At 45.0% G+C, this 22,433-nt stretch overlaps 1 protein-coding gene across 5 annotated transcripts in view; it reads right to left on the bottom strand.

Annotated features, from left to right (window-relative positions):
• Positions 1-22,433, bottom strand: part of LOC110535150 (SH2/SH3 adapter protein Nck1) — a 118,737-nt gene that overhangs the window by 43,563 nt on the left and 52,741 nt on the right. For all 5 annotated transcript variants that reach the window (XM_090189214.1, XM_090189215.1, XM_090189213.1 and 2 more), the window contains exon 3: positions 10,152-10,213. The gene's annotated coding sequence lies outside the window, so the exon portion shown is untranslated. The remainder of the gene's footprint in view (positions 1-10,151; positions 10,214-22,433) is intronic.

Here is a 22,433-nt window from a genome sequence, read left to right as displayed (position 1 = left end):
CAATCAATGAACACTGGGACAATATATTTCAACATCCTAATGTTGGGAATGATGAGAGATGGAATATGGAAAATGTAAGTCTATTTAGTGACGTCATTAAAATTGGTATAAAGACATTATAACGAAAACATTGCAACTTGAAGAGCTTTTACATATCAGGTTTACATCCTTTATTTTTGATATTGTCTACTGTAAAGAGAATGTTTTTGTGATGATAGGATTGTGATTTTAGTTCTCAAACGGGATCATAGTAATTATGATAACTTGCCCCGTAACTTGCCATGCCCCAATACGTCAGCATGGCAAAAACGCCAATTATTTTTACCCGAGGGTATAAAAGAATGTGTTAAGAATTAACATAGGAGACTAAACGGACTACGAGCTGCAGCTAGGTGTACATTAGTCACGACAGTGGAACTCAACACGAGGTTGAAGAAGACAAAGGCACCTCTAACAATCAATGCTACAGTTAAGTAGCTGTCCTAAGTACTGTATCTAAGAAAGTTCATTTACGTCGGACCATCCGGTTATTCACTCCAAATCATCGTCAGCTACACTGCTCTCATCACAACTCTGGGATCATCGTCAGCTACACTGCTCTCATCACAACTCTGGGATCATCGTCAGCTACACTGCTCTCATCACAACTCTGGAGATCATCGTCAGCTACACTGCTCTCATCACAACTCTGGAGATCATCGTCAGCTACACTGCTCTCATCACAACTCTGGGATCATCGTCAGCTACACTGCTCTCATCACAACTCTGGGATCATCGTCAGCTACACTGCTCTCATCACAACTCTGGGATCATCGTCAGCTACACTGCTCTCATCACAACTCTGGGATCATCGTCAGCTACACTGCTCTCATCACAACTCTGGGATCATCGTCAGCTACACTGCACTCATCACAACTCTGGGGATCATCGTCAGCTACACTGCTCTCATCACAACTCTGGGGATCATCGTCAGCTACACTGCTCTCATCACAACTCTGGGGATCATCGTCAGCTACACTGCTCTCATCACAACTCTGGGATCATCATCAGCTACACTGCTCTCATCACAACTCTGGGATCATCGTCAGCTACACTGCTCTCATCACAACTCTGGGATCATCGTCAGCTACACTGCTCTCATCACAACTCTGGAGATCATCGTCAGCTACACTGCTCTCATCACAACTCTGGGATCATCGTCAGCTACACTGCTCTCATCACAACTCTGGGATCATCGTCAGCTACACTGCTCTCATCACAACTCTGGGATCATCGTCAGCTACACTGCTCTCATCACAACTCTGGGATCATCGTCAGCTACACTGCTCTCATCACAACTCTGGGATCATCATCAGCTACACTGCTCTCATCACAACTCTGGAGATCATCATCAGCTACACTGCTCTCATCACAACTCTGGGATCATCATCAACTACACTGCTCTCATCACAACTCTGGGATCATCATCAGCTACACTGCTCTCATCACAACTCTGGAGATCGTCAGCTACACTGCTCTCATCACAACTCTGGGATCATCGTCAGCTACACTGCTCTCATCACAACTCTGGAGATCGTCAGCTACACTGCTCTCATCACAACTCTGGGATCATCGTCAGCTACACTGCTCTCATCACAACTCTGGAGATCATCGTCAGCTACACTGCTCTCATCACAACTCTGGGATCACCGTCAGCTACACTGCTCTCATCACAACTCTGGAGATCATCATCAGCTACACTGCTCTCATCACAACTCTGGGATCATCGTCAGCTACACTGCTCTCATCACAACTCTGGGATCATCATCAGCTACACTGCTCTCATCACACCTCTGGGATCATCGTCAGCTACACTGCTCTCATCACAACTCTGGGATCATCGTCAGCTACACTGCTCTCATCACAACTCTGGAGATCACCGTCAGCTACATTGCTCTCATCACAACTCTGGGATCATCATCAGCTACACTGCTCTCATCACAACTCTGGGATCATCATCAGCTACACTGCTCTCATCACAACTCTGGAGATCATCGTCAGCTACACTGCTCTCATCACAACTCTGGGATCATCGTCAGCTACACTGCTCTCATCACAACTCTGGGATCATCGTCAGCTACACTGCTCTCATCACAACTCTGGAGATCATCGTCAGCTACACTGCTCTCATCACAACTCTGGGATCATCGTCAGCTACACTGCTCTCATCACAACTCTGGGATCATCGTCAGCTACACTGCTCTCATCACAACTCTGGGATCATCGTCAGCTACACTGCTCTCATCACAACTCTGGGATCATCGTCAGCTACACTGCTCTCATCACAACTCTGGGATCATCGTCAGCTACACTGCTCTCATCACAACTCTGGAGATCATCGTCAGCTACACTGCTCTCATCACAACTCTGGAGATCACCGTCAGCTACATTGCTCTCATCACAACTCTGGGATCATCATCAGCTACACTGCTCTCATCACAACTCTGGGATCATCATCAGCTACACTGCTCTCATCACAACTCTGGAGATCATCGTCAGCTACACTGCTCTCATCACAACTCTGGGATCATCGTCAGCTACACTGCTCTCATCACAACTCTGGAGATCGTCAGCTACACTGCTCTCATCACAACTCTGGGATCATCGTCAGCTACACTGCTCTCATCACAACTCTGGAGATCGTCAGCTACACTGCTCTCATCACAACTCTGGAGATCATTGTCAGCTGATTAGCCGTCCTCAGGAGACCACTCTGGAGATCATCGACACGGCTGATTAGCCGTCCTCAGGAGACCACTCTGGGATCATCGACACGGCTGATTAGCCGTCCTCAGGAGACCACTCTGGGATCATCGACACGGCTGATTAGCCGTCCTCAGGAGACCACTCTGGGATCATCGACACGGCTGATTAGCCATCCTCAGGAGACCACTCTGGGATCATCGACACGCCTGATTAGCCATCCTCAGGAGACCACTCTGGGATCCTCGACGCGGCTGATTAGCCGTAATCTGGAGACCACTCTTCCAGAACGAGTGCAAAATAACAGACAACTGAGAAGAAGGACATTGTGACATCTGGTGGACAACCAGAGACGTACACCTGAGAAGGCCATCTGAAGAAGGCGGCCCAATCGAACCTTCTCACAAAGCGGAACCCTTTCCACGAAGGCCTGGGCCCAACAGAGATACCAGACGAAGACCTTCAACATTTAAATACATGCATTTCTTTTTACCCAAAGAGCGGCAGTTCGGGGCAAGGGTTATTGCGAGTGTAGTTCCCAAATGTATCCAGGTGTTGTTTCTCTCTCCATATTGTCTAACAAGTGTCATAGTGTAATTCTGATAGGGACCTGTTGTCACAGTTTTATGTTTCTAATCAATAACCTATACCGTTCGTGTGTGTGTGTGTGTGTGTGTGTGTGTGTGTGTATCCACTGTTATCATTTAGTTAGTTAGTAAATAAATAAATAATCAATTTGTGTGGTACGGACCTATTAGTGAGACTCGGATTTATGCAGATTCCTGAAGTCTGCGACGTTAAGAATGAGACTGAAATGAGGGAATTATTAATTATACAATCACATTTTATTAGTCACATGCGCCGAATACAACAAGTGTAGACCTCACAGCGCAACGCAGTTGAAAAAAAATATGGATAAGAAATAAAAGTAACAAGAAATTAAAGAGCAGGAGTAAAAAAAAAATATATAGCAAAGAAATTAAATAACAATAGCGAGACTATATCCAGGGGGTACCGGTACAGAGTCAATGTGGAGGCTATATCCAGGGGGTACCGGTACAGAGTCAATGTGGAGGCTATATACAGGGGGTACCAGTAGAGTCAATGTGGACGCTATATACTGGGGGTACCGGTACAGAGTCAATGTGGAGGCTATATACAGGGGGTACCGGTACAGAGTCAATGTGGAGGCTATATACAGGGGGTACCGGTACAGAGTCAATGTGGAGGCTATATACAGGGAATACAGGTACAGAGTCAATGTGGAGGCTAGATACAGGGGGTACCGGTACAGAGTCAATGTGGAGGCTATATACAGGGGGTACCGGTACAGAGTCAATGTGGAGGCTATATACAGGGGGTACCAGTATAAAGTCAATGTGGAGGCTATATACAGGGGGTACCGGTACAGAGTCAATATGGAGGCTATATACAGGGGGTACCAGTACAGAGTCAATGTGGAGGCTAGATACAGGGGATACCGGTACAGAGTCAATGTGGAGGCTATATTCAGGGGGTACCGGTACAGAGTCAATGTGGAGGCTATATACAGGGGGTACCGGTACAGAGTCAATGTGGAGGCTATATACAGGGGGTACCGGTACAGAGTCAATGTGGAGGCTATATACAGGGGGTACCGGTACAGAGTCAATATGGAGGCTATATACAGGGGGTACCAGTACAGAGTCAATGTGGAGGCTATATACAGGGGGTACCGGTACAGAGTCAATGTGGAGGCTATATACAGGGTGTTACGGTACAGAGTCAATGTGGAGGCTATATACAGGGGGTACCGGTACAGAGTCAATGTGGAGGCTATATACAGGGGGTACCGGTACAGAGTCAATGTGGAGGCTATATACAGGGGGTACCAGTACAGAGTCAATGTGGAGGCTATATACAGGGGGTACCGGTACAGAGTCAATGTGGAGACTATATCCAGGGGGTACCGGTACAGAGTCAATGTGGAGACTATATCCAGGGGGTACCGGTACAGAGTCAATGTGGAGGCTATATACAGGTGGTACCGGTACAGAGTCAATGTGGAGGCTACATACAGGGGGTACCAGTACAGAGTCAATGTGGAGACTATATTCAGGGGGTACCGGTACAGAGTCAATGTGTGGGGGCACCGGTTAGTTGAAGTAATAGGTACATGAAGGTAGAGTTATTAAAGTGACTATGCATAGAAGATAACAGTGGAGAGGAGCGGAGGTGTAAAAGAAGGGTGAAGAAAATAGTCTGGGGAGCCATTTGATAAAGGTGTTCACGAGTCTTATGGCTTTGGGGAGGCTGTGTAGAGGCCTCTTGGACCTAGAAGTGGCACTCCGGTACCGCTTGCCGTGCGGTAGCAGAGAGAACAGTCTATGACTAGGGTGGCTGAGTCTTTCACAATTTTTAGGACATTCTTCTGACACCGCCTGGTATAGAGGTCCTGGATGGCAGGATGTTTGGCCCCAGTGATGTACTGGGCCGTACGCACTACCGTGTGCAGTGCCATGCGGTCGGGGGCCGAGCAGTTGCCATACCAGGCAGTGATGCAACCAGTCAGGATGCTCTCGATGGTGCAGCTGTAGAGCCTTTTGAAAATCTGAAGAACCAGGACAAATCTTTTCAGTCTCCTGAGGAGGAATAGATTTTGTTGTGCCCTCTTCACAACTGTCTTGGTGTGTTTGGACCATGTTAGTTTGTTGATAATGTGGTCACCAATGAACTCTCAACCTGCTCCACTGCAGCCCTGTTGATGAGAATGGGGGCGTGCTCGGGCCTTCTTTTCCTGTAGTCCACAATCATCTCCTTTGTCTTGATCACGTTGAGGGAGAGGTTGTTGTCCTGGCACGACACGGCTAGGTCTCTGACCTCGTCCTTATAGTCTGTCTTGTTGTTGTTGGTGATCAGGCTTACCACTATTGGGTCATCGGCAAACTTGATGTTGGAGTCATGCCTGGCCCTGCAGTCATGAGTGAACAGGGATGATATTGATGATATTACTAGATATTATCTAGCCTATCCTGCATTGCATATAATCTGAATGAGCGGTGGTAGGCAGAAGCAGGCACGTAAACATTCATTCAAACAGCACTCTCGTGCGTTTTGCCAGCAGCTCTTCGTTGTGCTTCAAGCATTGCGCTGTTTATGACTTCAAGACAATCAACTCCCGAGATGAGGCTGGTGTATCCGAAGTGAAATGGCTGGCTAGTTAGCGCGCGCTCATAGCGTTTCAAACGTCACTCGCTCTGAGCCTGTGGTTGTTTCCCTTGCTCTGCATGGGTAACGCTGCTTCGAGTGTGGCTGTTGTCGTTGTGTTCCTGGTTCAAGCCCAGTGAGGAGCGAGGAGGGATGGAAACTATACTGTTACACTGGCAATACTAAAGTGCCTATAAGAACATCCAATAGTCAAAGGTTAATGAAATACAAATGGTATATAGAGAAAGTCCTATAATTCCTATAATAACTACAACCTAAAACGTCTTACCTGGGAATATTGAAGACTCATGTTAAAAGGAACCACCAGCTTTCATATGTTCTCATGTTCTGAGCAAGGAACTGAAACGTTAGCTTTCTTACATAGCACATATTGCACTTTTACTTTCTTCTCCAACACTTTGTTTTTGCATTATTTAAACCAAATTGAACATGTTTCATTATTTATTTGAGGCTAAATTGATTTTATTTATGTATTATATTAAGTTACCTACCCCCCCAAAAAAATTGTCCGATTAAATCAGTATCGACTTTTTTGGTCCTCCAATAATCGGTATCGGCGTTGAAAAATCATAATCGGTCGACCTCTAGTATGTACGTACAGTCACTGTGGAGACGACCTCATTGATGCACTTATTGATGAAGCCAGTGACTGATGTAGTGTACTCCTCAATGCACTTATTGATGAAGCCAGTGACTGATGTAGTGTACTCCTCAATGCCATCAGAAGAATCCCGGAACATATTCCAGTCTGTGATGGTAAAACAGTCCTGTAGTTTAGCATCTGCATCATCTGACCACATTTGTATTGACCGAGTCACTGGAGCTTCCTGTTTTAATTTTTGCTTGTAAGCAGGAATCAGGATAGAATTATGGTCAGATTTGCCAAATGGAGGGCGAAGGAGAGCTTTGTATACGTCTCTGTGTGAGGAGTAAAGGTGGTCTAGAGTTTTTTTCCCTCTGGTTGCACATTTAACATGCTGATAGATGAGGTAAAACTGATTTAAGTTTCCCTGCATTAAAGTCCCCGGCATTTTCCTGTTTGCTTATGACGGTATACAGCTCATTGAGTGCGGTCTTAGTGCCACCATCGGTCTGTGGTGGTATACAGCTCATTGAGTGCGGTCTTAGTGCCACCATCGGTCTGTGGTGGTATACAGCTCATTGAGGGCGGTTTTAGTGCCACCATCGGTCTGTGGTGGTCTGTAGACAGCTACGAAAAATACAGATGAAAACTCTAGGTAGACAGTGTGGTCTACAGCTTATCATGAGATACTCTACCTCAGTCGAGCAAAACCTCAAGACATCCTTAGATTTTGTGTTGTTGTTTACAAATATACATAGACCACCACCCCTTGTATTACCAGAGGCAGCTTTTCTATCCATCCGATATTGTTCAGCCACGACGCGATGAAACGTAAGATTTTACAGTTTTTAATGTCCCGTTGGTAGGATATACGTACTTTTAGTTTGTCCAATTTATTATCCAGCGATTGTACGTTGGCCAATAGTACCGATGGCAAAGGCAGATTAGCCACTCATCGGCAGATCCTCACAAGGCACCCCGATCTCCTTCCGCGATACCTCTTCTGTCTCTTTCTCCTGCGAATGACGGGGATGAGAGCCTGTTCGGGTGTCTGTAGTATATCCCTCTCGTCCAACTCATTTAAGATGAGTAACTTTTCGGTCATAAGAGACGGTAGCAGCAAAATTATGTACAAAATAAGTCATAAACAATGCGAAAAAAACAACTAAATATCACTGTTGGTTAACTTCTTTGATATAGAGGGCTCTTAATTTTTGGATGAAAAACGTTCCCGTTTTAAACAAGATATTTTGTCACGAAAAGATGCTCGACTATGCATATAATTGACAGCTTTGGAAAGAAAACACTCTGACGTTTCCAAAACTGCAAAGATATTGTCTGTGAGTGCCACAGAACTGATGTTACAGAAAAAACCCAGATAAAAATACAATCAGGAAGTGCCGCATTTTTTGAAACCGCCTCATGGCAATGACTCCTTATATGGCTGTGGAGGAGCTAGGAGTCAGCTTACCTTTTCCACGTTTTCCCCAAGGTGTCTGCAGCATTGTGACGTATTTGTAGGCATATCATTGGAAGATTGACCATAAGAGACTACATTTACCAGGTGGTCGCTTGGTGTCCTCCGTCGCAATTATTGCGTAATCTCCAGCTGCAGTATTTTTCCGGTTTCTTCTGATGAGAAGCCAGCTGCCACCACTGATAGATTATCGAATAGATATGTGAAAAACACCATGAAGATGGTTTCTAAACAACGTTTGCCATGTTTCTGTCGATATTATGGAGCTAATTTGGAAAAAAGTTCGGCGTTGTAAGTGACTGCATTTTCGTTTTTTTTTCTTAGCCAAACGTGATGAACAAAAAGGAGCTATTTCTCTTACACAAATAATATTTTTGGAAAAAATGAACATTTGCTATCTAACTGAGAGTCTCCTCATTGAAAACATCCGAAGTTCTTCAAAGGTAAATTATTTTATTTGAATGCTTTTCTTGTTTTTGTGAAAATGTTGCCTGCTGAATGCTAGGCTTAATGCTATGCTAGGCTATCAATACTCTTACACAAATGCTTGTGTAGCTTTGGTTAAAGCATATTTTGAAAATCTGAGATGACAGTGTTGTTAACAAAAGGCTAAGGTTGTGTTTCAATATATTTATTTCATTTCATTTGCGATTTTCATGAATAGGAAACGTTGCGTTATGGTAATGAGCTTGAGGCTATGATTACGCTCCCGGATACGGGATTGCTCGATGCTAGAGGTTAAGAACCCATAAAACGGCAGCCCTCCGGACAGACAACGGATGGTTTAGTCTCAACGGACAACGGATGGTTTAGTCTCAACAGACAACGGACGGTTTAGTCTCAACAGACAACGGACGGTTTAGTCTCAACAGACAACGGACGGTTTAGTCTCAACGGACGGTTTAGTCTCAACGGACGGTTTAGTCTCAACGGACGGTTTAGTCTCAACGGACGGTTTAGTCTCAACGGACGGTTTAGTCTCAACAGACAACGGACGGTTTAGTCTCAACGGACGGTTTAGTCTCAACAGACAACGGACGGTTTAGTCTCAACAGACAACGGACGGTTTAGTCTCAACAGACAACGGACGGTTTAGTCTCAACAGACAATGGATGGTTTAGTCTCAACGGATGGTTTAGTCTCAACAGACAACGGACGGTTTAGTCTCAACGGACAACGGATGGTTTAGTCTCAACAGACAACGGATGGTTTAGTCTCAACAGACAACGGATGGTTTAGTCTCAACAGACAACGGATGGTTTAGTCTCAACAGACAACGGATGGTTTAGTCTCAACAGACAACGGATGGTTTAGTCTCAACAGACGGTTTAGTCTCAACAGACAACGGACGGTTTAGTCTCAACAGACAACGGATGGTTTAGTCTCAACAGACGGTTTAGTCTCAACAGACGGTTTAGTCTCAACAGACGGTTTAGTCTCAACAGACAACGGACGGTTTAGTCTCAACAGACAACGGACGGTTTAGTCTCAACAAACAACGGACGGTTTAGTCTCAACAGACAACGGACGGTTTAGTCTCAACAGACAACGGATGGTTTAGTCTCAACAGACAACGGATGGTTTAGTCTCAACAGACAACGGATGGTTTAGTCTCAACAGACAACGGATGGTTTAGTCTCAACGGACGGTTTAGTCTCAACAGACGGTTTAGTCTCAACAGACAACGGACGGTTTAGTCTCAACAGCCCTGGACGGTTTAGTCTCAACAGACAACGGACAGTTTAGTCTCATCGCAAAGCGTCTGAATACTTACGTAAATAAGGTATCGGTCTTTTAATTTTCAATAAATTAGCAAACATTTCTAAAAATGTGTTTTCACTTCGTCATTGTGAGATATTGTGTAGACTGAGGAAAACACTTCATTTAACCCATGTCAGAAAAAGGCTGTAACGTAACAACATGTGGAAAAAGTTAAAAGATCTGAATACTTTCCGAGTCCTCCGTATCTTCCCCCAAAATAACTTGGTACGTTACTGTATTTTAGCTACATTAATCTATTTATAGGTTTGGCTAAACTTCCAGAATTACAAGTTAGCTAGCTAGTTACCTTGGAGGTTTCTCTGACAATCTCAATAACATGACCAAACTATTTTATATTAACCAACACACTGAACATCTTACCTGTACTGCATCAAAGCTGTCAACTTCAGAGTTACGACGCTTCGCTGATGACCTCTGATGACCTGAAAAAAAGAAAACAGAAGAAGCCTATTGTCAACAATGATGTTATTTTCATTGGAGATATATTGTGTGGGTGGTTTAACAGTGTTTAGGGCCCATCTAATCATCCCATATCAGAACATAATTATGACTAGGCTTAATGAACCATTCACAACCAAATCAGAACATTTTATTAGATGCTTCACAGTAATAAAGAGATTAAGCTCACACTCATAAAACAAAAATGAAGAGAAATTACTGGGATGTGTTGTTTTATCTTCCTTAGTTGAATAAACTGACTAAGTGTCTGAACAAGAGAGTCCGCTAAATGACTAAAATGTCAAATGTCCCAAAATGTAAGGACAAACCCAGAGGTGACAGCCCTGGATGGTTTAGTGTCAACAGCCCTGGATGGTTTAGTGTCAACAGCCCTGGATGGTATAGTGTCAACAGCCCTGGATGGTTTAGTGTCAACAGCCGTGGATGGTTTAGTGTCAACAGCCCTGGATGGTTTAGTGTCAACAGCCCTGGATGGTTTAGTGTCAACAGCCCTGGATGGTTTAGTGTCAACAGCCGTGGATGGTTTAGTGTCAACAGCCCTGGATGGTTTAGTGTCAACAGCCCTGGATGGTTTAGTGTCAACAGCCCTGGATGGTTTAGTGTCAACAGCCCTGGATGGTTTAGTGTCAACAGCCCTGGATGGTTTAGTGTCAACAGCCCTGGATGGTTTAGTGTCAACAGCCCTGGATGGTTTAGTGTCAACAGCCCTGGATGGTTTAGTGTCAACAGCCCTGGATGGTTTAGTGTCAACAGCCCTGGATGGTTTAGTGTCAACAGCCCTGGATGGTTTAGTGTCAACAGCACTGGATGGTTTAGTGTCAACAGCCCTGGATGGTTTAGTGTCAACAAAAGCCTATAGGGAGGAGGTCAGAGACCTGGCCGCGTGGTGCCAGGACAACAACCTCTCCCTCAATGTGATTGAGACAAAAGAGATGATCGTGGACTACAGGAAAAAGAGGACCGAGCACGCCCCCATTCTCATCGACAGGGCTGTAGTGGAGCAGGTTGAGAGCTTCAAGTTCCTTGCTGTCCACATCACCAACAAACTAACATGGTCCAAGCACACCATGACAGTCGTGAAGCGCGCACGACAAAACCTATTCCCCCTTAGGAGACTGAAAAGACTTGTCAAGGGTCCTCAGGTCCTCAAAAGGTTCTACAGCTGCACCATCGAGAGCTTGAATCACTGCCTGGTATGGCAACTTCTCGGCCTCCGACCGCAAGGCACTACAGAGGGTAGTGCGAACGGCCCAGTACATCACTGGGGCCAAGCTTTCTGCCATCCAGGACCTCGACACCAGGCGGTGTCAGAGGAAGGCCCTAAAAATTGTCAAAGACTCCAGCCACCCTAGTCATAGACTGTTCGCTCTGCTACCGCATGCCAAGCGGTACCGGAGCGCCAAGTCTTGGTCCAATATGCTTCTAAACAGCTTCTACCCCCAAGCCATAAGACTACTGAACATCTAGTCAAATGGCTACCCAGACTATTCACATTGCCCCCCACCCTCCCCTCACCACTGCCACTCTCTGTTGTCATCTATGCATAGTCACTTTAATTACTAATTACCTACATGTACATACTACCTCAACCAACTGGCACGCCCCTGAATATATTGTTATATTTTACTGCTGCTCTTGAATTACTTGATACTTTTATCTCTTATTCTTATCCGTATTTTTTTTAAACTGCATTTTTGGTTAGGGGCTTGTAACTAAGCATTTCACTAAGGTCTACACCTGTTGTATTCGGCACCTGTTGTATTCATTGAAAATTAATGGGGGCAGAACTTCTGCAGACACCGCGTCTGGGTTGCTTTTTTAGCCTGCTAGCTACTTAGCTAACTATTTATCTACCGTTGGATACTAAACTCAGTGTGTTCAATGTTCAAGCTAGCTAACACGGCTACTTAGCTAGCTAACGAACATCTTCGGATTTGTACCTACTAAAAGGAATCTAGCTAGCTATATTATCTACACTGAATCGACCTCACAAGATACCCTATGCTTTTTTTCAACTAACGTTAGCTAGCTAATATATAGACCCTTTATACTGGTAACTAGCAAAATCAAGAAAAGACTAGTTGTTTGAGCTGTTATGGTGTGGGGTGAATTTTCCTGGTTTAGATCCACTCTACCACTTAGATGCCAATAAATACACAGCAATTGTGAGTGATTATCTTCAACCTATGGTGAAGCGTTTATCCTGATGGGAGTGGTCTCTTCAAGTTGACTGCTGGTATTTACTTAAATATTCAAAGTAAATAAAAGATCCCAGAAATGTTCCAGACGCACAAACAGCTTATTTCTCTGAAATGTTGTGCACAGATAATCCATCCACCTGACAGGTGTGGCATATCAAGAAGCTGATTAAACAACATGATCCTTACACAGGTGCACCTTGTGCTGGGGACAAAGTCCTCCCTTCCACTGACATACTGTTATGTTCAGCTCTTAGCTGTTTCTCCCTCTCTCTCTAATTAGCGTAACCTCTGCCGGCTCTTACTGACACCTGTCCCGTTGGTAGTAGCCCCCTCTCCTTTACCGCAGGAGCCCCCTCTCCTTTACCGCAGCAGCATCTTCACCCACCGCGCACCAACTGACACCAGACGTTGAAAAGTAGTTTAAAATTTGGTCAGTCCGTTCTGGCGTTGATTTCAACGGACTGGTCTTCATTTGGCCCAAACATAGACATCTATGATTGGTTTAGATTTGGTCCGTCCGTGGACATAGACATCTGTGATTGGTTTAGATTTAGTCCGTCCGTGGACATAGACATTTGTGATTGGTTTAGATTTGGTCCGTCCGTGGACATAGACATCTATGAATGGTTTAGATTTGGTCCGTCCGTGGACATAGACATCTATGATTGGTTTAGATTTGGTCCGTCCGTGGTCTATAATTCACAAGTTCGGACTATACGGTAAATTACAGTAGAGTACAGTACAGGAGAGGACTATACGGTAAATTACAGTAGAGTACAGTACAGGAGAGGACTATACAGTAAATTACAGTAGAGTACAGTACAGGACTATACGGTAAATTACAGTAGAGTACAGTACAGGACTATACGGTAAATTACAGTAAATTACAGTACAGGAGAGGACTATACGGTAAATTACAGTAGAGTACAGTACAGGAGAGGACTCTACGGTAAATTACAGTAGAGTACAGTACAGGACTATTGCCCTCGTGCATAGAGTTGTATTGCATGTTAAACTTTGAAATTAACGTTTTTTTTATCTGACATACATTAAGTGAAAAATCAGAGTCAACGCAACTCTGTAACTGTGGAATATCCTCAGTGTTATATCTGTCCTCTCCTCTGTGCAACCAGCTGGCCTAGTGCTGATATGACTGGGTCAATAACAATCTAACTGGTCTCCTCCTCTCCTGTGAGACCAGGAGCCTGGACCAGAGTAATAATACCTGAGGAATGTGTGTGATCTTAGGACTCCACCCTCCATTTCAAAACAGCCATGACCGCTTCACACTGCACGCACACACACACACTGCACGCACACTGCACACGCACACACACACACAGTTCCGGAATGGCTTCCTCTTTACCTTGACATTATGATTGATCCGCCTGTCTGTTGTTTAATATGTGCAGAAGGTACAAACATGGAGGAGGGTTATTATTGGTTTGTGTTGTTTTAGCGAGGAGGACGAGAAGGAGGAACATCAGAGTGTGTACAGTACAGTAGACTGTGGTCCTAGCTACTTCCTGGCTCCTAGTTCCTAGCTACTTCCTGGCTCTGAGCTCCTAGCTAGTTCCTGGCTCCTAGCTAGTTCATAGCTCCTGGCTCCTAGCTAGCTCCTGGCTCCTAGTTAGCTCCTGGATCCTAGCTAGCTCCTGGCTCCTAGCTGGCTCCTAGCTAGCTCCTAGCTAGTTCCTGGCTCCTAGCTAATTCTTAGCTCCTGGCTCCTAGCTACTTCCTAGCTCTTGGCTCCTAGCTAGCTCCTGGCTCCTGGCATGTCGTCTCCTGCCTCCACTCCGTCAGCTCAGCCAACTATAATTACATTCATGAACCCTGGGAGGGAGGCAACATAGGGAGGGAGCACCGGGCTGGCCCGCAAAAACAAAGAGCTGATTTTACTCGGCCTGTAAAGAGCTGAAGGCCTGGAAGTCCCTCCTCTCCACCCCTCACAGGGCTGGCTTAGACAAAGAAGACAAGCTCCACTCTTCCTCTCCACTCTTCCTCACCCCTCTTCCTCACCCCTCTTCCTCTCCTACTCCTCAAATCAACTATTCTGCATTGGTCAAATTGTTTAAACATAAATGTTCCACATTTTGTTACATTACAGCCATATTCTAAATGTATTAAATTGTTGTTTTTCCTCATCAATCTACACACAATATCCCATTATGACAAAGCAAAAAATGTTTTATTTGCAAAAAAAAACAAAAAAAAACAACAACTGAACAGAAGCCATACCCGTTGTCTTGGCTGTGTGCTGAGGGTTGTTGTCCTGTTAGAAGGTGAAGGGCTCAGCTGTTGTCAAACACACGTGCGTCTGAATATATGATTATCTTCCTCAAAAGTGCGCAGGTGAATTCCAATACCGTTTATACAGGCAGAAACCAAATCAAAATAATGGGTTTTTACTCATACCGTTTATACAGGCAGAAACCAAATCAAAATAATGGGGTTTTACTCATACCCTTTATGGTAAACACAGACAGTGGAAGGCCCCATGTTAACACTGAATAGAAAGGTAAACTGAGGGAGGCCCCATGTTAACTCTGAATAGAAAGGTAAACTGAGGGAGGCCCCATGTTAACTCTGAATAGAAAGGTAAACTGAGGGAGGCCCCATGTTAACTCTGAATAGAGAGGTAAACTGAGGGAGGCCCCATGTTAACTCTGAATAGAGAGGTAAACTAAGGGAGGCCCCATGTTAACTCTGAATAGAGAGGTAAACTGAGGGAGGCCCCATGTTAACTCTGAATAGAGAGGTAAACTGAGGGAGGCCCCATGTTAACTCTGAATAGAGAGGTAAACTGAGGGAGGCCCCATGTTAACTCTGAATAGAGAGGTAAACTGAGGGAGGCCCCATGTTAACTCTGAATAGAGAGGTAAACTGAGGGAGGCCCCATGTTAACTCTGAATAGCAAGGTAAACTGAGGGAGGCCCCATTTTAACTCTACATAGAAAGGTAAACTGAGGGAGGCCCCATGTTAACTATAAATAGAAAGGTAAACTGAGGGAGGCCCCATGTTAACTCTGAATAGAAAGGTAAACTGAGGGAGGCCCCATGTTAACTCTGAATAGAAAGGTAAACTAGAAAGGTAAACTGAGGGAGGCCCCATGTTAACTCTAAATAGAAAGGTAAACTGAGGGAGGCCCCATGTTAACTCTGAATAGAAAGGTAAACTGAGGGAGGCCCCATGTTAACTCTACATAGAAAGGTAAACTGAGGGAGGCCCCATGTTAACTCTAAATAGAAAGGTAAACTGAGGGAGGCCCCATGTTAACTCTACATAGAAAGGTAAACTAGAAAGGTAAACTGAGGGAGGCCCCATGTTAACTCTAAATAGAAAGGTAACTGAGGGAGGCCCCATGTTAACTCGAAATAGAAAGGTAAACTGAGGGAGGCCCCATGTTAACTCTAAATAGAAAGGTAAACTGAGGGAGGCCCATGTTAACTCTAAATAGAAAGGTAAACTAGAAAGGTAAATTGAGGGAGGCCCCATGTTAACTATAAATAGAAAGGTAAACTGAGGGAGGCCCCATGTTAACTCTGAATAGAAAGGTAAACTAGAAAGGTAAACTGAGGTAGGCCCCATGTTAACTCTGAATAGAAAGGTAAACTGAGGGAGGCCCCATGTTAACTCTAAATAGAAAGGTAAACTAGAAAGGTAAACTGAGGTAGGCCCCATGTTAACTCTGAATAGAAAGGTAAACTAGAAAGGTAAACTGAGGTAGGCCCCATGTTAACTCTGAATAGAAAGGTAAACTGAGGTAGGCCCCATGTTAACTCTAAATAGAAAGGTAAACTGAGGGAGGCCCCATGTTAACTCTAAATAGAAAGGTAAACTGAGGGAGGCCCCATGTTAACTCTAAATAGAAAGATAAACTGAGGGAGGCCCCATGTTAACTCTAAATAGAAAGGTAAACTGAGGGAGGCCCCATGTTAACTCTACATAGAAAGGTAAACTGAGGGAGGCCCCATGTTAACTCTACATAGAAAGGTAAACTGAGGGAGGCCCCATGTTAACTCTAAATAGAAAGGTAAACTGAGGGAGGCCCCATGTTAACTCTGAATAGAAAGGTAAACTGAGGGAGGCCCCATGTTAACTCTAAATAGAAAGGTAAACTGAGGGAGGCCCCATGTTAACTCTACATAGAAAAGTAAACTGAGGGAGGCCCCATGTTAACTCTACATAGAAAGGTAAACTGAGGGAGGCCCCATGTTAACTCTACATAGAAAGGTAAACTGAGGGAGGCCCCATGTTAACTCTAAATAGAAAGGTAAACTGAGGGAGGCCCCATGTTAACTCTGAATAGAAAGGTAAACTGAGGGAGGCCCCATGTTAACTATAAATAGAAAGGTAAACTGAGGGAGGCCCCATGTTAACTCTGAATAGAAAGGTAAACTAGAAAGGTAAACTGAGGTAGGCCCCATGTTAACTCTGAATAGAAAGGTAAACTGAGGGAGACCCCATGTTAACTCTAAATAGAAAGGTAAACTAGAAAGGTAAACTGAGGTAGGCCCCATGTTAACTCTGAATAGAAAGGTAAACTAGAAAGGTAAACTGAGGGAGGCCCCATGTTAACTCTAAATAGAAAGGTAAACTGAGGGAGGCCCCATGTTAACTCTACATAGAAAGGTAAACTGAGGGAGGCCCCATGTTAACTCTACATAGAAAGGTAAACTGAGGGAGGCCCCATGTTAACTCTAAATAGAAAGGTAAACTGAGGGAGGCCCCATGTTAACTCTGAATAGAAAGGTAAACTGAGGGAGGCCCCATGTTAACTCTAAATAGAAAGGTAAACTGAGGGAGGCCCCATGTTAACTCTACATAGAAAAGTAAACTGAGGGAGGCCCCATGTTAACTCTGAATAGCAAGGTAAACTGAGGGAGGCCCCATTTTAACTCTACATAGAAAGGTAAACTAGAAAGGTAAACTGAGGTAGGCCCCATGTTAACTCTGAATAGAAAGGTAAACTAGAAAGGTAAACTGAGGGAGGCCCCATGTTAACTCTAAATAGAAAGGTAAACTGAGGGAGGCCCCATGTTAACTCTACATAGAAAGGTAAACTGAGGGAGGCCCCATGTTAACTCTACATAGAAAGGTAAACTGAGGGAGGCCCCATGTTAACTCTAAATAGAAAGGTAAACTGAGGGAGGCCCCATGTTAACTCTGAATAGAAAGGTAAACTGAGGGAGGCCCCATGTTAACTCTAAATAGAAAGGTAAACTGAGGGAGGCCCCATGTTAACTCTACATAGAAAAGTAAACTGAGGGAGGCCCCATGTTAACTCTGAATAGCAAGGTAAACTGAGGGAGGCCCCATTTTAACTCTACATAGAAAGGTAAACTGAGGGAGGCCCCATGTTAACTATAAATAGAAAGGTAAACTGAGGGAGGCCCCATGTTAACTCTGAATAGAAAGGTAAACTGAGGGAGGCCCCATGTTAACTCTAAATAGAAAGGTAAACTAGAAAGGTAAACTGAGGGAGGCCCCATGTTAACTCTAAATAGAAAGGTAAACTGAGGGAGGCCCCATGTTAACTCTGAATAGAAAGGTAAACTAGAAAGGTAAACTGAGGGAGGCCCCATGTTAACTCTGAATAGAAAGGTAAACTGAGGGAGGCCCCATGTTAACTCTGAATAGAAAGGTAAACTGAGGGAGGCCCCATGTTAACTCTAAATAGAAAGGTAAACTGAGGGAGGCCCCATGTTAACTCTGAATAGAGAGGTAAACTGAGGGAGGCCCCATGTTAACTCTGAATAGAGAGGTAAACTAAGGGAGGCCCCATGTTAACTCTGAATAGAGAGGTAAACTGAGGGAGGCCCCATGTTAACTCTGAATAGAGAGGTAAACTGATGTAACATGGTCCTAGGCTAGAACCTTTAAGATGAGAACTAGTTCACTGCCAGCAGCCCACCTAGCCCTCTGACCCCCTGTTGAGGTGGTGGTAGAGGACCAACAACAGGACACCCACTGTCATTAACACCCACTGTCTTAATCATGCTATGCTAGCAGGATAACACAGGCCACCACTAACCCTCACAGAAAACAGAGGATTTAAAAAACAGTGGCAGCAGTACAGATAACTCATCCTTTTGACTTGTCGAAGGCCACATCTCTCTAAGAAAGCAAGGCATTAGCCCAACTCACCTCTGACACAGTCACCTTAACGGTGTTAACACAATGCTTATGCTAAGCTAACGCAAAGCTAGTGCTTATATCTTCTACTGACGGCGGCTGAGCAATCACCAGTCAGTTACAGGAAGTAGGAAAAGTTCACCGCACGCTGAATACAAACCAGAACTACGGCAGTTTATACAGCGTTGCAACTCTTCCACCACAACAATGCTGCACATGGCCTCGTTGTGGATAACAGACAACCATGGTGCACAACTTCCTCCCAGTGCAACACACAGCTGGTGAGAAGGAGATATCTTATCTTTACCACGAGAGGAATGACAGAGTGATAGGATGAACACACACCACATCCTTAATCCCTCCACAGCTGCATGCTGCCATATGGCTGTCTGTGTGTATTCAGAGAAAAACTACAGCTAAGACAGTTGTCTGTCTCCAGTCCAGAGAAATGCTGCTGCTAAGACAGTTGAACAGCACCACTACTGCTGCTGCTGAGACAGTTGAACAGCACCACTACTGCTGTTAAGACAGTTGAACAGCACCACTACTGCTGTTAAGACAGTTGAACAGCACCACTACTACTTCTGCTAAGACAGTTTAACAGCACTACTCCTACTGCTGCTAAGACAGTTGAACATTACCACTACTGCTGCTGAGACAGTTGAACAGCACCACTACAACTTCTGCTGAGACAGTTGAACAGCACCACTACTACTGCTGCTGAGACAGTTGAACAGCACCAGTACTACTGTTGCTGCTAAGCCAGTTGAACAGCACCACTACTACTGCTGCTGAGACAGTTGAACAGCACCACTACAACTTCTGCTGAGACAGTTGAACAGCACCACTACTACTGCTGCTGAGACAGTTGAACAGCACCACTACTGTTGCTGCTGAGACAGTTGAACAGCACCACTACTACTGCTGCTGAGACAGTTGAACAGCACCACTACAACTTCTGCTGAGACAGTTGAACAGCACCACTACTGTTGCTGCTAAGCCAGTTGAACAGCACCACTACAACTTCTGCTAAGACAGTTGAACAGCACCACTACAACTTCTGCTAAGACAGTTGAACAGCACTACTACTACTGTTGCTGCTAAGCCAATTGAACAGAACCACTACTGTTGCTGCTAAGCCAGTTGAACAGCACCACTACTACTGTTGCTGCTAAGCCAGTTGAACAGCACCACTACTACTGTTGCTGCTAAGCCAGTTGAACAGGACCACTACTACTGCTGCTGCTGAGACAGTTGAACAGCACCACTACAACTTCTGCTAAGACAGTTGAACAGCACAACTACTACTGTTGCTGCTAAGCCAGTTGAACAGCACCACTACTACTGTTGCTGCTAAGCCAGTTGAACAGGACCACTACTACTGCTGCTGCTGAGACAGTTGAACAGCACCACTACAACTTCTGCTAAGACAGTTGAACAGCACAACTACTACTGTTGCTGCAAAGCCAGTTGAACAGCACCACTACTGTTGCTGCTAAGCCAGTTGAACAGCACCACTACTGTTGCTGCTAAGCCAGTTGAACAGCACAACTACTACTGTTGCTGCTAAGCCAGTTGAACAGCACAACTACTGTTGCTGCTAAGCCAGTTGAACAGCACCACTACTACTGTTGCTGCTAAGCCAGTTGAACAGCACCACTACTACTGTTGCTGCTAAGCCAGTTGAACAGCACCACTACTACTGTTGCTGCTAAGCCAGTTGAACAGCACCACTACTACTGTTGCTGCTAAGCCAGTTGAACAGCACCACTACTACTGTTGCTGCTAAGCCAGTTGAACAGCACCACTACTGTTGCTGCTAAGCCAGTTGAACAGCACCACTACTACTGTTGCTGCTAAGCCAGTTGAACAGCACCACTACTACTGTTGCTGCTAAGCCAGTTGAACAGCACAACTACTACTGTTGCTGCTAAGCCAGTTGAACAGCACAACTACTACTGTTGCTGCTAAGCCAGTTGAACAGCACCACTACTACTGCTGCTAAGACAGTTGAACAGCACCACTACTACTGCTGCTAAGACAGTTGAACAACACCACTACTACTGCTGCTAAGACAGTTGAACAACACCACTACTACTGCTGCTAAGACAGTTGAACAGCACAACTACTGCTGCTGCTAGCATAGTTGAACAGCAACATTACTGCTAAGACAGTTGAACAGCACCATTACTGCTAAGACAGTTGAACAGCACCACTACTGTTGCTGCTAAGCCAGTTGAAAAGCACCACTACTACTGCTGAGAAGACAGTTGAACAGCACCACTACTGCTGCTGCTAAGACAGTTGAACAGCACCACTACTGTTGCTGCTAAGCCAGTTGAACAGCACCACTACTACTGTTGCTGCTAAGCCAGTTGAACAGCACCACTACTACTGTTGCTGCTAAGCCAGTTGAACAGCACCACTACTACTGTTGCTGCTAAGCCAGTTGAACAGCACCACTACTGTTGCTGCTAAGCCAGTTGAACAGCACAACTACTACTGTTGCTGCTAAGCCAGTTGAACAGCACAACTACTGTTGCTGCTAAGCCAGTTGAACAGCACCACTACTACTGTTGCTGCTAAGCCAGTTGAACAGCACCACTACTGTTGCTGCTAAGCCAGTTGAACAGCACCACTACTGTTGCTGCTAAGCCAGTTGAACAGCACAACTACTACTGTTGCTGCTAAGCCAGTTGAACAGCACAACTACTGTTGCTGCTAAGCCAGTTGAACAGCACCACTACTACTGTTGCTGCTAAGCCAGTTGAACAGCACCACTACTGTTGCTGCTAAGCCAGTTGAACAGCACCACTACTACTGTTGCTGCTAAGCCAGTTGAACAGCACCACTACTACTGTTGCTGCTAAGCCAGTTGAACAGCACAACTACTACTGTTGCTGCTAAGCCAGTTGAACAGCACAACTACTACTGTTGCTGCTAAGCCAGTTGAACAGCACCACTACTACTGCTGCTAAGACAGTTGAACAGCACCACTACTACTGCTGCTAAGACAGTTGAACAACACCACTACTACTGCTGCTAAGACAGTTGAACAACACCACTACTACTGCTGCTAAGACAGTTGAACAACACCACTACTACTGCTGCTAAGACAGTTGAACGGCACAACTACTGCTGCTGCTAGCATAGTTGAACAGCAACATTACTGCTAAGACAGTTGAACAGCACCATTACTGCTAAGACAGTTGAACAGCACCACTACTGTTGCTGCTAAGCCAGTTGAAAAGCACCACTACTACTGCTGAGAAGACAGTTGAACAGCACAACAACTGCTGCTGCTATGACAGTTGAACAGCACTACTACTACTGCTGCTAAGACAGTTGAACAGCACCACTACTGCTGCTGCTAAGACAGTTGAACAGCACAACTACTACTACTGCTAAACCAGTTGAACAGCACCACTACTATTGCTGCTAAGACAGTTGAACAGCACTACTACTGCTGCTGCTAAGACAGTTGAACAGCACTACTACTGCTGCTGCTAAGACAGTTGAACAGCACCACTACTACTACTGCTGCTGCTAAGACAGTTGAACAGCACTACTACTACTACTGCTAAACCAGTTGAACAGCACCACTACTACTACTGCTGCTGCTAAGACAGTTGAACAGCACTACTACTACTACTGCTAAACCAGTTGAACAGCACCACTACTATTGCTGCTAAGACAGTTGAACAGCACCACTACTACTGCTGCTAAGACAGTTGAACAGCACCAGTACTGCTGCTGCTAAGACAGTTGAACAGCGCTACTACTGCTGCTGCTAAGACAGTTGAACAGCACTACTGCTGCTGCTAAGATAGTTAAACAGCACCACTA

The sequence above is a fragment of the Oncorhynchus mykiss genome, chromosome 11, assembly GCF_057628025.1.
Source record: "Oncorhynchus mykiss isolate SJ-2025 chromosome 11, ASM5762802v1, whole genome shotgun sequence".
NCBI lineage: Eukaryota > Metazoa > Chordata > Actinopteri > Salmoniformes > Salmonidae > Oncorhynchus > Oncorhynchus mykiss.
The sequence above is the reverse complement of the archived record's forward strand: the minus strand, read 5'-3'. Positions and strand labels throughout refer to the sequence as shown.